At 33.3% G+C, this 17,500-nt stretch overlaps 1 long non-coding RNA gene across 1 annotated transcript in view; it reads left to right on the top strand.

The window, feature by feature from the left end:
• LOC137630136 (uncharacterized) overlaps positions 1–17,500 on the top strand; it is a 549,598-nt gene that overhangs the window by 395,890 nt on the left and 136,208 nt on the right. The gene's annotated exons all lie outside the window — the stretch shown is intronic.

Below are 17,500 nucleotides of genomic sequence, written 5' to 3'. Positions count from 1 at the left end.
ATATATATATATATATATATATATATATACACATTTCATACATATGTATGTATATATATATATATATATATATATATATATATATATATATATATATATATACACATACATACACACACAGTTTGTACAAACACACACAGACACACATGCACACACACACACATATATATATATATATATATATATATATATATATATATATATATATATATATATATGTGTGTGTGTGTGTGTGTGTGTGTGTGTGTGCATGTGTGTGTCTGTGTTTGTACAAACTAAGAAAGAACAGAAATATATACGTAAGTAAAACATAGTGCTGCATCTTAACTTGAGGAAGTTAAATAGGCTTTCTTGTCCACCATACCTTTATTACGGTATTCTATCGTCTGAAAAACCAGGAAACCGTTTATAAAGATATGTAAGGGATCATTGATACAATAATAACCAAAGAATCTTAAATTCTCTTTTTCTATCTAACATTGTATAAACGTCTTATGCATTTATTTGTTTTTCATATAAAAACTTTTTATCTCTTAGGGAAAACATTAATCTCCCTCTACTCTTCGTATGTTAAATAAATGTAAGAATGAAGAATAAATGCATTATATTTTCTTTGTTAGTCTTGCGTATGAGAAATTTTTTTTGACAGGTATCTCCCTCTCTTAAGTTTGTATCTCACGCTGGCTAGTAGCAAAATTATTATTCAAATGTGACATCTCCAAATTTCGTATTAGGGTAAGATTGCATCGCAAGGCTAACTTCACTGGATAGATGCCTTAAATTTTAAATTATTAGATATAGTAATAATAATAGCGCATGCATCTTTTTTTTTTTTTTTTTTTTTTATTGCATATAACAATGAGGTGAATCATCCGTGATTTCTGATTGATGAGTCACTGTAAATTTGGTTCAAACACGAGCGTGTGGCACTAGTCATTAGGTAAAAAATGAAACTAAAGTACTGGACTGTAAAGAGAAAAATTACAACGTGAAGATAAAAAGTCTCGACCAAACAAAATAGACAGACTTCATAATTCCCCAGATGTCGCCACCACTCGAGTTTCTGTGGCAATTGTTGCAACCTTGGCCACCATAGCATTGTCCGAGTCGGAGGCTGTGGTTGTAAATAAGGCTGTTCAAGGGAAAGGGAAGTTTGGAAAATATTTATTATTGCTATAAGGAAGGTTAAAGAAAATCTCAGAATTACTTCTTTTATTAGTAAATACTAATGCAAGATAAGGGCATTAAATTTCTATTTTAAACTTCTGTTTTATTCAAATTGAAAGAGGCTACTCTCTAATTATAAGCGATGATTTGAAAAAGATACATTGTAGTTGTGCTAGTATTAAACTAGTCAGTGGCCTCTATTTTGAATTGTCATTATGTCGTTATGTATTTTAATGTGTAGTTATAATGAGGAAGTATTCTAATATAATTACATATTTTTATATCTAACTAAACGATCTTATAACTATTATTATTCATACCTGAAACTAATGTATTTTAGCATCATTATATATTTTAGTTATGTAGTACATCAGGTTGGACCGTATTTTTGTATGATATGATAAACCTTTGATAGTTGATAAAGTAAATTTTCACCATTTCTTATATCCTTCTTTCAATGTTTCCTTACCATTACTCTTTATTGATTCATTAGTTAATCCATGCAGATGCTGCTAAATATAAAGATTTATGAAATAACTGCAACTTTCTTCGAGTCATTTCCTCATACAAATGTTTATCTATCCATCCATATATCTATATGATGGCTTATATGTACATATGTATGTATGTAGAGTATATTGGCGGCAGGTTTAGACACTGACATTAATTTACAAGCAACGTTGTTATGTAACCAAGATGTATCGTTACATCTTGAGAAGCGAATTCTAGAATGATTTCTTGTCTACCAAACAACTGTGTTGGTCTCTGGGATCATTTCACCACAAGGAGCTCACATGTATAATAGCGCATGGTCTCATTGTAATTTCGATTGGAAACCTATCACTAAACTCAGGAATCAGTCCAACCTCTATTCAATATTGCATTGTTAATTATCAGACATCAGATAATAGAGATGCTGGAGTGAGGTGTGTGGTCGGTGTTTGCAAGCAATTAGAGTTGTCTGCTAGTGCTAATTGGAGATGGAGGTGCGATGTTGTTTGGACAATATTAGGCAAGAGACAAGCACCAAGTGCTTCCCCCTTCCGGTGGGTGTTGAAATGCGTTGTTGATGTCTTAGTTATACCTGGATCTTCATCGTTATCCCTCTTGATATTCCCAAGGAACGATTGAATACTTGTAATCTGGAAAATCGTCTTTCGTGTTGCTAAATGTTATTCTTGTTTCAATCTTGTATGTTATAACATCAATTTAGTTAATAAGAGAGAATTTATGGTGATGAGATTGATGTTTTTATGGATCATTCATAAAAATTAGCTAGTAGGCAGGACTGCCGATATAAACTATATATACATTATATATATCCATATATATATGTATATATATATTGTATATATGACCATGTGTTTATATGACTATACAGCCTTTAGATATATATATATATATATATATATATATATATATATATATATATATATATATATATATATATATATATATATATATATATATGTAAATAGCACCCACGAATGGCATTTAATACCGAATTCTATCTTGGGAATATATTATCCACTTGGAATTCATTTTATGGTAACAGCTTCTGGCCGGGTGGGGATTCGAACCACCACCTGTACGGCTGGAAACCATGCTGGCAGGGACCATACCGACTGAGCTATCAAGAGAGACTATTAAATGCCATTCTTGGGTGATATTTATGTTAATTAAAATCACGTGTGCTTGTGATATATGTTCATATATATATATATATATATATATATATATATATATATATATATATATATATATATATATATATATATATTGTATATATGACCATGCGTTTATATGACTATACAGCAGTTGAGTCAATATGGTATAAATGTACAACATCGACTCTTTCCGTTTCCTTTTCATGGAGTTAATGATATTCTTTCCAATAAAAAAAAGAGGAAGCTTCCGTCTTGATATGTGGAGTGCTACAGTGTATTATGAAAAATGGCCATAAAAACGAGACACCGCTTCGCCTTAATGTTTTCCATATTCTGTGGAAAAGTCGGAAGGGATTTGGGTGTTTTCCTCTAGCTTGACCGACTTAGGAAGGAGAGCTAAAACAAAGCACAGATGCTGTTGTTGCAGCACTTTTTAGATTATGATAATCTTTATACTTAAAAGAAAAGGAAGCAGAAGAGGAATTCTGTAAGCAATGTACTAAGTCTGTTTTGTGTTTTACCATTGCTGTAAGTCTTTTCTCTCTCTCTCTCTCTCTCTCTCTCTCTCTCTCTCTCTCTCTCTCTCTCTCTCTCTCTCCTCAATGGTTCTGAATATGTACTAACTTTTATTGATTTTACACTAGCATTGTTAATATTTGGGTCAAGCACGCGCATATATATATATATATATATATATATATATATATATATATATATATATATATATATATATATATATATATATATATATATATATATATACACATATGTATATATATATGACAAGTGGGAGAAGATGCAGACAAAGAAGATATATATATATATATATATATATATATATATATTATATATATATATATATATATATATATATATATATATATATTTATATATTGATTGCTAAGCTACAACCATAGTTAGAAAACCAAGATTTTATAAACCAAAAGGTTTCAACTTCGAAAATAGCCCTGTGAGGAATAGCCAAGTACCAGTACTCTAACCAAAGATAGCTGAAAACTAGGTATTGAGGGTATGGCACTACCCAAGACTAGGAAACAGGGGTTTGATTTTGGATTCTCCTTCTAGAAGAGCTGCTTACCACAGCTAAAACTTTTCTTCTACCTTCACCAAGTGGAACGTAGTTACTTGACAATTACAGTGCAGTGGATTAGAAATAGGTGCATTTGTTGTTATTGTTGTTGTTGTTGTATACAGCAGCACTCTATAAATAGAATTGAATACTAGATCAACGTAGTTTACAAATCTAGATTTTCTGGTTTGGGCAAGAGGTTCTCTCTTGCCAAAAGTAGAAAATCTAGATGAACCGTTTCAAAATTGAGGCTGAAAGCTTCAGCGAAGAGTGGGAAGCTTGTGAGATCGGTCTTGGAATTCAATGAAGCCTTGAGATAAATTTGTCATATATTTTCATATTGACTATAAAATTTCGTTTTTCAAAGAATCTAAAGTTTATATCTATTTATACTTGTCAGTTAATATTTTGAGCTTTCAAATATTTTTTGTATTTGAAATTTACCTTGCCATAGCCTTTATATTTGGTATGTAATTCCATTGTTTAACCGATATAGGTCCTGACGATGAACCACGGGAAAAAAAGTGATTCAAAACACGTGTCAACTGTAAATTTTATACTGACAACAGTAAATGAAACTTTCGTGCTATCCTGAAACCTAATTGGAACCCAGTTTGAGTCATTTTGTCCTCAGGGATGTCTTAATTTTCAAACGCTACTAAGACGTTATATACATGTATATATATATATATGCATATATATATATATATATATATATATATATATATATATATATATATATATATATATATATATATATATATATATATATATATATATATAATCGAGTGTATGGTTACATGAATATGCAATAAAGAAATAAATGCACGTTCTCAAACAGATGTGTATATACAGTATATATATACATATATATATATATGTATATATATATATATATATATATATATATATGTATACACACATATATATGCATATATATATATATATATATATATATATATATATATATATATATATATATATATAAGTTATTCCTCTTTTTTCCTTTAGAGTTCTAGAAGTTACTGCCCTTGTGAGTTTCAGCAATTATTTTTTAATAAGTTCTCTTGCCCTTATCTCCCTGGTTCAACCCATCATTGTACACTATATAATGTATCCGGTACATAATTTAATTTTGTAGTTGTACAAAGGTGCTGCAGTAGAATTCTAGAAAAGGGTATATACTAAAACGTGTTTTTTTTTTTTTTAACTTGTGCCTATGCGAATAGTCCTGCACTTTTAAAAACGTTTACACTATGTTAGCAGTGTTTAAACATTTTGAAATCTAAAGCTTGAACTCTTTACCATGACCTCTTTCAGACGTACCGTACATTATGCGGCTGAATATTCGAGATACAACTACTCTTGTGCAGATTCAGAGGAGACAATGGAAGGAATTCAAATCAGAGAATCTGGTATTTTAGTTTTAGTCTCCCCTATCCATTTCCTTCTAGCTCACAAGATTGGGAGGTCAACGTCAGCAACCCAACTCTGTTCTTTATGTGGCAGTTTAAGGGACTCTTGAGGGGTGTTGGGGAGGGGATGAAGTGTCTCGCATCAGCCATTTTGGAATTTATAGTACGTCAAGTCTGTCTGGTTGCGTTGTCTTCTGATCGTCTTATGGGTCTCTATTTGAAAGGAAGAGTCTAGCCCATATACAGACTCATCCATTAGAGGATAAACCGTATTCATGTGTACATGTGGACATCAATACATATGACGGTATGTTGAGCTATAGTTTGTTAGATTATTCTTATTTTATTTGTTATTTTATTTATAATTATGGTCATCTGTAACTATACGGAAAAGTTAAATTTTGTATCTCGCTTGTATGAATTCCCAGGAAAGCGAAACAGCAGCAGTGTCCATCGAGGAACTAATTTGTGGAATTGATATCAATGATTATAGAGATGGCAATGAATCGTGCCAATTATACTTGATGAGTCCAACTGCATAGCTTTGTGAAATCATGTTTAATGCCCTGGCTATGGTGTTTTTTTTTTTTTTTTTTTTTTTTTTGATCAGGATTAATGGACTCGCTTGTTTATGTCGTTATAGATTCAGAATTTGCACGTGTACTTTACAACAGTGTGAGTTGCGCACCCATGTATTTCTCTGTATTAAATGTATGAGTACACATACTAATGCATAGATTCAATAAAAGGAAAGAGTGTTTTAAAAACATGAAGAACAGTGAGAGGACCACAAAGCAGCTGGTGGTGTAACCCAAGAGGTCGGGAGTAATAAAACAACCTTTTGAAAATAGGGTTTGAGAGCCGAAGTAAATTGGTTAGAAAAGATGATAATCCAACATTATATAGTAGAATGAAAGAAACCAGGTATTGTTTAGTATACAGTATATTCTGAAACACGTGAACCATTCTGTTGTATGATGCAAGTGAATGAACATCCAACAGATATTTAGTGATATTGTAAAGGAGAGGACTAATATTTCAGTCTAGCTGCAAAGGCTTGAGTGCCAATGATTAGCGGCGCAGCTATTCCCCCCCCCCCCAAAAAAAAAATGCCATATCCACCAGATTAATAAAAATTTTCATGGAATACAATAACTGACCATAAGACAGTGTGGCAACATTTAAAATTTTCAACCCTTAAAGGTCTAAAAGGATACTATAGCTGAGCGTGCTATGTATTTTTTTAAATTAGAATTACTAGATGATATATATATATATATATATATATATATATATATATATATATATATATATATATATATATATATATATATATATGCATTTATATATATCTATATTTATAATTTCTTTTCTTCACTCGAACATATACGTATTGGTACTTAAACGTAATGATAACGTGTCTCAACGCAGTGGAAGTTACGAATATCATTAGAAAATGTCGATTACGAATTCTTTCCGAGTTTTAGAGTGAGCGCGTCCCGAGAACCGCCAAAATCCCAAAATGAGAGGGTTTATTTTTAGAATTGGCAGTCGAGGGCCAAAATTTCCAAAGTAGTAATTAGATATTCCAGAAACTTAATCCGGCTACCGTAACCGAATCAAGATCTTGATTCCTAATGGACTCGTCTTAAGCCGTTTCCAAACTCCCTCTCGGTAATTCCAGAACGTCTGAGACCAAGGTCCTTTTGGTCCTGTGTGTCTGTTTAGCCTAATTGGAGAGTACAAGTGATAATGGAATCGCTGCTTTTGGAGCTAGACGGGATTACTGATGTACGAAGATGGAGAGAGAGAGAGAGAGAGAGAGAGAGAGAGAGAAGAGAGAGAGAGAGGAGAGAGAGAGAGAGAGAGAGAGAGAGAGAGAGATTATCTCTCTCCGAGATCCAATCGGTGAAATTATCATAAAACTCTTTGTCAGATTTTAAAATGATGGGTTACCATAATTCTTCTCGTATAGATGAATAAGCATCATCAAGTTAATATTTTTTTTTCTTTTTCTATTTTATTAGATAGGTGATTCATCATCATCATCATGTCCTTATTGACGCAAAGGGTAATTATCATAAATTTTACTGCCTTCAGTTAGAATGTCTCGCATTTCTCTCTTTGTAAATTAATTCCATTTGTTAGATTTGCAATAGTAATTTAGACTTCTTCCTTCATTATGAAATATGAAAGTTTGGATTAATAGGTTTAAATTCCTATTATTATTATTATTATTATTATTATTATTATTATTATTATTGTTTTTGTTGTTGTTGTTGTTGTTGTTGTTGTTGTTGTTGTTATTATTATTATTAATTGGCTACGCTAAAACTTCTAGAAGTTTTATTCCAGTTGTGACCAAGTTATGGAATGATATTCCTATTCAGGTAGTTGAATCGGTAGAACTTCAAAAGTTCAAACTTAGAAAAAATGTTTTTATGTTAAACAGGCTGACATAAGTCACTTTTTATAGTTTATATATGAAAGATCTATTTTAACGTTGTTGCTATTCTTAAAATATTTTGATTTAACTGTCCATTACGGTTGGGTTGTAGCTTATGTGATAATACTAATAATAATAATAATAATAATAATAATAATAATATAATAATAATAATAATCTGTTACAACTCTGAAATAGACGTCATATATAAACAATTAAAGGAGAATCGTATCAACCTGTTCAACATGAAAGACTTAAGCTGCAGTTTGAACTTCTAAAGTTCCACCGATCCAAATGCCTTTTTTGGAAGATCAGACGTTCAGATTAACATTCTCTCTCTCTCTCTCTCTCTCTCTCTCTCTCTCTCTCTCTCTCTCTCTCTCTCTCTCTCTCTCTCTCTCTCTCTCTCTCTCAAGCAGCTTTAGTTAAATGATTATCTGTTTGATTCTGCCGTTCGTTTTCTGTAAATAGCATAGATAGTATCCCTGTAGGTCTGCCTTTGTCAGTGTTAAATTTAATATATTAGATAACAGTAACAAGACTTTCTGTGCCATATGATTTCGAAAGATATACTTATATGAACAGATATCTAATATTAATTACTTCAATAGAATTTTCATGGGTTGATAAACTAGCAGAGGATATCGCTAAATAAGTTAAGTTCAAGTTTTATCAGGAAGAGGATTCTTGAGCTATTATTGTTATTTAAGGAAATAATTTCTTACGTTTTAAGTTCAAAATCTATCATCACAGACATATATATAGATGTGCTTCTGTATAAGAATAGAGTAGACAGTACGTCGTCTAGTCTTAAGTGGAAACTACCTTATTATGAATAAAAAGCAATGACAGCTCTTTTCAACTTCTATATCTGTTTGAACTTGCTCTGTTTATATCTTGTCTTCTGTAAACGCTTCCAAGTTTTGTATGCCATTTTATAATAAAGATGCTATGACAGGACTTCCATATAATTGCAAGACTCGTTATTGTACCAGTGAAAGTCATTAACTTATTGTTCCTGCTGTAACCATAGATACAATTTTGAAGAGAGGAACGCAGCAATGGCCGCTACTTTACATATCTTTAAATTCTCTCTCTCTCTCTCTCTCTCTCTCTCTCTCATCTCTCTCTCTCTCTCTCTCTGTAAAGGGAAACTTCTATTACGATGAAAAAAGATGCCTGCTGCTAAAAATACACATTGAATTAAATTGGTCTCATTTCTAAACTTCCATCAGTACGAACAACCCTTTTTCATTAGAGGCTCGACTAAAAATTCCTCCTTTTCTACGGAGAGAGAGAGAGAGAGAGAGAGAGAGAGAGAGAGAGAGAGAGAGAGAGAGAGAGAGAGAGAGAGAGAGAGAGATTGTTAAATTGGTTAAATTTATAAACTTCCGTCTGTACGAACTACCCTTTTTCATCAAGAGCTCGACAAAGAAGCGTCCTTTTCGTGGGGGGAGAGAGAGAGAGAGAGAGAGAGAGAGAGAGAGAGAGAGAGAGAGAGAGAGAGAGAGAGAGAGAGAGAGAGAGAGAGAGAGACCCTATAATGAATTATAAACAACGGTGGTGTATATTTCCCCCGAGGGCTGAATTCTCTTTCTGTCAAGTTTCCTTAGAATCCTTCATCTCGGAATATTTAGTATGAAAATATTAGGAGATGTTTCGAGGGGAGAAGTGTTTTGGCGCATTTTCTATCTGAATAATTATTGTTTGTGACACCGTGTCTTGAATTTGAGGTGGTTTTTTTTTTTTTTTTTTTTTTTTTTTTTTTTTTTTTTTTTTCACCATCACTTTTAGCAATAGTTTGAAAGTTAACATTAATGTATATTTTGGTTATTTGCTGTGGCTCTTATTCTTATACTACTGTATGCGACCCGTCAAAAATGACGATAGATATTGCACGCACACGCGCATACCCAGATTTAACATTATTATTATTATTATTATTATTATTATTATTACTTGCTAAGCTTCAACCCTAGTAGGAAAAACAGGATGCTATAAGCTCAGGGGCCCCAAGAGGGAAAATAGCCCTGTGAGTAAAGGAAACAAGAAAAAAATAAAATTTTTTAAGAAGACTAACATTATGAAACTAAATATCTCCTATATAAAATAAATAAAATTTTTAAGAAGAGTAACAACATTAAACTAAATATCTCCTATATAAGATAAATAAAATTTTTAAGAAGAGTAACAACATTAAACTAAATATCTCTATATAAAATAAATAAAATTTTTAAGAAGAGTAACAACATTAAACTAAATATCTCCTATATAAAATAAATAAAATTTTTAAGAAGAGTAACAACATTAAACTAAATATCTCCTATATAAACTATAAAAACTTTAACAAAACAAGTGGAAGAGAAACAAGACAGAATAGTGTGCTCGAGTGTACCCTCAAGCAAGAGAACTCTAACCCAAGATAGTGAAAGACCAGGGTACAGAGGCTATGGCACTACCCGAGACTAGAGAACAATGGTTTGATTTTTGACCGTCCTTCTCCTAGAAGTTTGAATGTTACCATTGATGTATATTTTGGTTATTTGCTATTGCTATTATTCTTATACTAGTATACGCGACCCGTCATAAATGACGACTAAATATCTAGATGGTTATCGCACGCACACGCACATAACCAGATTTAACCTTTCCTGCCCCATTCCCCTTTCTTAACTACCACACGGTAGAATTGGGGAATTTGTTGGAGATTGTCGTTTCCGAGTGATTGGCGCTCAGCGTGGCAGGAAAGTGTGTGTGTGTGTGTGTGTGTGTGTAGACAGGCACATGCTTTTTATTGTATAGATTATATTGGGGAGAGAAGAGCTTATGAGCATGTTGTTTTGTTTATCAATATTACTTCGTTTATTTTGGCGTTATTTATTGTTTATTGTTTTATTTGACCGTAAATCCGATGGACAGTCTTTAACTTGATGGTGTTGGACGCTAGTTTCGTTGAAGTCTAACAATGAAATAAATCTTGGAAAATGTTGGATCGAAATTTGTAATGGCTAGAAGCTCAGAATTCCTCTTGTGATTCTATGGTTGGTACTTTTTCTCCCCGAGGCATTCTTAGCTGTGCAAAGAACATTCCCCCTTAGCCAGTTATGCTCTCTTTCCCTCCCTCCCTCCTCCCCCCCTTCTCTCTCTCTCTCTCTCTCTCTCTCTCTCTCTCTCTCTCTCTCTCTCTCTCTCTCTCTCTCTGCATCCTGATGCAAGTGAATTATTTCCTCAGTGCTTAAGCAGGATTGAGAATGTAAGACGATTAAGCCATCAAATACCCAACCATAGTCTGTATGTGATTACAAGTAAGCAGATTTAACGCGTCGTTCATCTCCCGTATTGATTTGTTCAGAATCCTTAAATGAAGCTAAACGTGTGAACGAAATATAATTAAACAAACCAAAACGAAAAGTAACTGTTCTTATTCTAGTTGTGTATTCTGATTATGAAATGAGTAGCGATACATCGATTTCCCTTTTTAAAAAATCAGCCGATTAAAGTAGATAAACACTGTAGCTTTCGAAACATAATCAAACAGGAACGAAAGCGTATAAGAAAGAAATTTATTTGCATCAGTTATTCCCTTCACTTGCTGCGAAATCGAACATGTATTATGAGGATATTTACTCGTATCTAAAATTCAAATTTCTTGCAAATTCGAAGATCAATCAGTGCTGCATTTGAAGCGATTGGAAAGCCCCCCTTGTCGCCTTGCTATGGAATTCAAGCGAACAGCTTTCGAAAATGACAAAGTTAATGGAAATTCCCAAAAATGGAAAGGAGGATGCTAGGGTAGACTTTGCAACATGTTATGGTGCAATTGAAGCACGTTTCGTTGATCTCATCTCTCTTGCCTTGAATGGAGAGTGGCTTACTGAAGCGTATTTTGTTCAGTGTCAATCAGTTACTGGCGGCAGGTGGTCAGTTTAGTATGCACAGTGCATATATGATGTTATTATTACTACTACTACTACTACCAAAGCTACAACCCTAGTTGAAGCCCAAGGGCTTCAACGGGGAAAAAGTCCAGTGAAGAAAGGAAACAAAGAAATAAACTACAAGAAAATTAATGAACAATTAAAATAACATATTTTGATAACAGTAACAACACAAAAATGGTTCTTCATATATAAACTTTAAAAAGAGACTTATGTCAGCCTGTTCAACGTAAAAACATTCGCTGCAAGTTTGAATAATCTTTGTACCACAAGGGATGAAATTCAACATCTGGACACTTGCACACTATTTCCATAGTCTGCTGTAAACATATACTACTGACAGCTTTGTTTGACCGTGTCAGTATATTCGTATGAGTTCGTTATGGTTAAGAGATAAGACCAAAATCTCAACATTAATGTAGACATTCGATTCTAAAGCTAGGCTGACACTTGCACGATTCGGTGGCACTCATTGGCACGACTCGAGTCGGTCCAGTGCGCAAACTAGTCGTAAACTGGCGTGAAGTATGAGTAAACGCGTCGTGACTGCGTCCCGACGAGAAATGTAAAAAATTTTGGTCACAAACAAAATTTCGCAAAGAATTCGTGAACTAGTTGTGGCAGTTCGTGTCAATGTGGACCAATGTGACCAAAATTTTAATAGTTTCAAAATTCTTGTCCCGACATGGCATGCAGTCACAACGGGGTTTACGCTCACTTCACGCCAGTTTACAATTAGTTTGTGCACTGGTACGACTCGAGTCATGCCAATGCGTGCCAGAGAATCGTGCAAGTGTTACACTTCACGCCAGTCTACGACTAGTCTGCGCATTGGCACGACTCGAGTCGTGCCCATGCGTGCCACAAATTCGTGCAAGTGTCAGCCTGGCTTTACGCGTGTAATCCTGCCGTGTTTTGTAGTACTGCGCTATACATTTGTCATTGTTAAAGTAAATGACAATTCCTTACTGGGACCTCGTTATCATTTTAGTGCAGTAACTAGAAAGTTGCCAATGCGAAGATATTTTAAAATTTAATTCGAAAACTTACGCTAAAATGGAAAAGGTAGCAAGAGTTTCGAACTATTCGCTTCCAGTCCAGTTGTTTAGTAACATCACACTTTTGGCGCTGTTGAGCGTAATGAGAATGCGTGCAGACCCAACTTACTTGATATTAATGGAAACTCCTAGGGCCGTTCCAATTACTCTGCAAATGAATTGTCCTTTTTGTTATGCTTCAGAGAGAAAGAGCATTAACTTTGCAGTTTCAACTCCCACAAAAGAAAAAAGAAGCGAATAGTCTCAAAATTTATTTCTCAAATGCAATATTCTGCTTTCCCTGAAAGGACTTTATTTTTGGAACTTGTATCATGTTGCAAAGTCTTTCTCAAGATTAGTTTTCATTTCTCGGATAAGATCAAACGCTTACATTCATGTTTGACGGACATGAAAGGCATGCTAAATCTATACTACATTTCGCTGACTTCACTGACATTATTGTAGGTACCCGTTAAACACGCTCCAAACAATTAATTATTAAAGATTCAATTGAGTGATAAAAAGGTTAGAATGGTTTGAAAGGTTAGAGAATTTTGATAAGTTCCATTTATTTTGAAAGAATGGACGACAAGGCGTTAGCAAATAGAGTAAATCAAGGGAAGAGTATTAAAGTTAATGATTCAGATGTGCTAGAAGGTAGGACAGCGATGTGTTTAAAGGCTTTGCTAGATAGTGTGACAGAAATTTGAAAGGGAGGGTTTTTATATTCTATTTATCTGTTCAGAAGCACATTTACCATTATTAACGTATTAGCCATTAGTGTCTTGGGATTTTACAGCGTATGTGGTTCATCTGTGATTTAGCAGTTGTGGATGAATATAGCAGTGACTACTGTTTTCTCTAGACTATTCGTGTTTTTTTTTTTTTATTAGGGGAAACGCCTATACGGTTAACAAAAAAGACGCAAAGAATATATGATTATGTAATATCACTTTTGATGTTGTTGTTAAGGTGATCCATGATTATATGGACCTTTTTTTACTCCCACCCCCTTCCATATTGTAAAAAGAGTATCAATTCTTGATCTGACATTTTCTGGTTACTCTGCGACTGTAATGTGAGTGCTAAGATTAGTAAATTCTTCAAGTCAGGGTGCTTTAAGTATGAATTACTCTCTCTCTCTCTCTCTCTCTCTCTCTCTCTCTCTCTCTCTCTCTCTCTCTCTCTCTCTCTCTAACTAGACGTCACCATTTACACGATTCTCTCTCTTCAACTAGACGTCACTATTTACTAGATACTCTCTCTCTCTCTCCAACTAGACGTCTCTCTCTCTCTCTCTCTCTCTCTTCTCTCTCTCTCTCTCTCTCTCTCTCCAACTAGACGTCTCTCTCTCTCTCTCTCTCTCTCTCTCTCTCTCTCTCTCTCATCTCTCTCTCTCTCTCTCTCTCCAACTAGACGTCTCTCTCTCTCTCTCTCTCTCTCTCTCTCTCTCTCTCTCTCTCTCTCGGAGCCACTGTTGATTGTATTTTGTGCAGTATGCTTTCAAAGGGACGTCATTGAAAGCCCCATCATATTGTAGACTCCTCTTCGCGCCCCTGCTATCAGATGGTTCAATAACATAAGTTTGCTTTTATACTCTGACGAGCTAAAAGCGACGGATACACGATTTTTTTTTTCTGGTGGTCCGTATTCCCTGCGAGCCATGGTGTGATGGTAAATATTTTCCCACTGCTGCAAATGTTACAGAATCCTTAAATTTAGTAGGAAGGATTTACTCTCATGTTTAGGTATTTTAGATGAGCATTTTTCGTATTTTTTTTATTACGTATTTATAATTGTGTTTATATAATCACAGGGATTTATATTTATATTTGTATTTATATTTGTATTTATATTACTTAGTTTTTGTCCATTCCGAAATATTTTAGGTCTTATAAAAGTTATTGTGAATTATGATTCATAATATTGTGGATCTTTCTATTGACTTTTTATTACGTATTTATAATTGTGTTTATTTAATCACAGGGATTTATATTTATATTTTTATTTATGTTTGTATTTATTTTGCTTAATTTTTTTTCCATTCCGTAATATTTTAGGTTTTTACAAAAGGTATTCTGAATTATGATTCATAATATTGTAGATCTTTCCATTGACTTTCCTAAAAGAATAGTTTATGTAACGTGGGGTTACACTGAATCAAGGTAATCCAAGATTTTTATTTTCTTACCGTTTCTTTTCTTCAAATATAGAGCAGCCAGACAATTTCTCCTGTCGCTTAAGAAAATGACAAAAAAATATTCTCTCGCAACGAAACCCCTTCCTTTTTGTTGAGAGGATTTACACTATACTTTCTCTCTCTAATATATTTATATATATATATATATATATATATATATATATATATATATAATATATATATATATATATATATACATATGTGTGTATATATATATATATATATATATATATATATATATATATATTATATATATATATATATACACACTATCTATTCACTATATATATATATATGTATATATATATATATATATACATACTCTCTCTCTCTCTCTCTCTCTCTCTCTCTCTCTCTATATATATATATATATATATATATATATATATATATATTATATATATATATATATATATATATATATATATCTATATATATATATATATATATATATATATATATATATATTATATATATATATATATATATATATATATATATATATATAATGTTAGCTTAAATTAGGTCAATATATTTGTCAATACCATGATCAGAATGTTCGTAATTTCAATCTAAGGATTCTTTTGATAGTAGTAAAAACATCTTTGGTACGGAGCTAATAAAAATAGATTTCATTTATCATGAGTAGATATAAGTAAAAAAGTTAAATTTCAAGGGGTCAAAATTCCATGATGTTATTCTTTTGTGTATGGAATTAAACTATTGAGAACTACGAGAAGCCACATGCCATGTTTCTCATGCTACGAGTATATGGTTCTTCGTCTGTGCTCATGGATAATTCAATATTCTATGGACATAATTCCATTTGGGATATGTCCCATTGAGATAAAGGTACAGGGAATTGACTTTAATTGCACTCATGAAAGAAATTCCCACATAAACATCATCATTGTTTGCTTCAGTGACTCCTATTGATTCGCCCAGTGTTCCTGCAAAGGGAAAATTCCAGGAAAATGTATTTTTTATCATCTTTTAGTCTTCCATTCTCCTTATTTAAAAGACATGGAATAGATACAGAAATGTCGATGATCAATATCTTTTGGAAATAAATATCAGGGCCTGTAATGTTACTCTTACTAAGCCACCGGGGATGCTCACATTTTTAACTAATTATAATGCAATATATACAGTTTACAATGGCAAGATATAACGATTTTGTTGATCTGAATGCGTAAACTTTAATAAGGAATCTGCTTTAGATACCAAGGAAAAATGTTCTCGGGATAATGCACAACAAGGATGAAAAGGATGGGAAGAAATGAAAACGTAGGAGAGAAGAGTTGAATAAAGGAATGGAATAAAGGATTGAGAGCAGATACCCTATCAGCATTGCAAACACACTCGGGCAGAGCAAACGGGAGGAAACTTGTATGCGAAATGTTCAAACGGGAAGCAGTATGAAAATTGTAACTTTTATTACATGCATCTGCAAGCAATATTCACTTCAGTCGCCGGCATGTTGCTGCTGAAAATGAATTTCTCATCCACTTTGCTACGTATTCTTCTTCACGTCTTTGTGCATTTTAGAGTTTGCTATGAATGGTCTTGTCATTGTTTTGGGCAGATAAAAGATGTTTAAAGCTTTAAAGGCCGCTCATGAATGGTAGGGGCAAGGGACAATGGGATTGCCCTATCAAGCAGGACAATGCCCTAGAGACTGACCATATTACTTATGATCAGCTCCCAAGCCCCCTCTCCACCCAAGCTAGGAACAAGGAGAGCCAGGCAATGACTGCTGATGACTCAACAGATAGACCTATAAGGCTCCCCCAAACCCCTCTTCCTTAGGTCACAAGGAGAGTGAGGTTGCAGCGACCAAAGGAACTAACGAGTCTGAGCGGGACACGAACCCCAGTCCGGCAATCACCAGGCAGGGACGCTACCTCCAGGCCACCACAACCTGTTTAGAATCTGAATGCTTGTTGTTGTCGACGTTTTATAATTTCTTTTGGCTATTCGAGTTTCTTATAATTTCCTGTGGCTGACACCTTGTTGTTGTTGTAGCCTTTTTATAATTTTCATTGGGTGTTTGATTTACTTATCTTTTCCGGTGGCGGAGAGTTTATTGTTGTAGGCCTTTTATAATTTCTTTTGGCTATTCGATTATCTTATAATTTCTGGTGGCTGAGAGTTTGTTACTGTTGTAGACTTTTTATAATTTATTTTGGCTTTTCGATTATCTTATCATTTCCGGTGGCTTGAGAGTTTGTTATTGTAGACTTCCTAATTTCTTTTTGTTTTACGATTTACTCATCATTTCCGTTGGCTGAAGGTTTGTTGTTCTATGCGTTCATAAGCAAAGAAAAATAAAGTATTTATAAAATTTCTAGAAGAGGAGATTTACCATCAGATGTATCATGTTACGCAATGCGTATTATTTAACATAATTTACGCACGGTACTCGTGGATATTTTTTTTCTCCGGAGATGTGATTTTAATAAATTTTTCTTATTTTTAGTTGGCACACACTTTATGAGGGAACATGTTTTATCAGTGATTTAATAGCTAAGCGATACAAA

This window comes from Palaemon carinicauda, chromosome 38 (assembly GCF_036898095.1).
Source record: "Palaemon carinicauda isolate YSFRI2023 chromosome 38, ASM3689809v2, whole genome shotgun sequence".
Taxonomy (NCBI): Eukaryota; Metazoa; Arthropoda; class Malacostraca; order Decapoda; family Palaemonidae; genus Palaemon; species Palaemon carinicauda.
The sequence above is the reverse complement of the archived record's forward strand: the minus strand, read 5'-3'. Positions and strand labels throughout refer to the sequence as shown.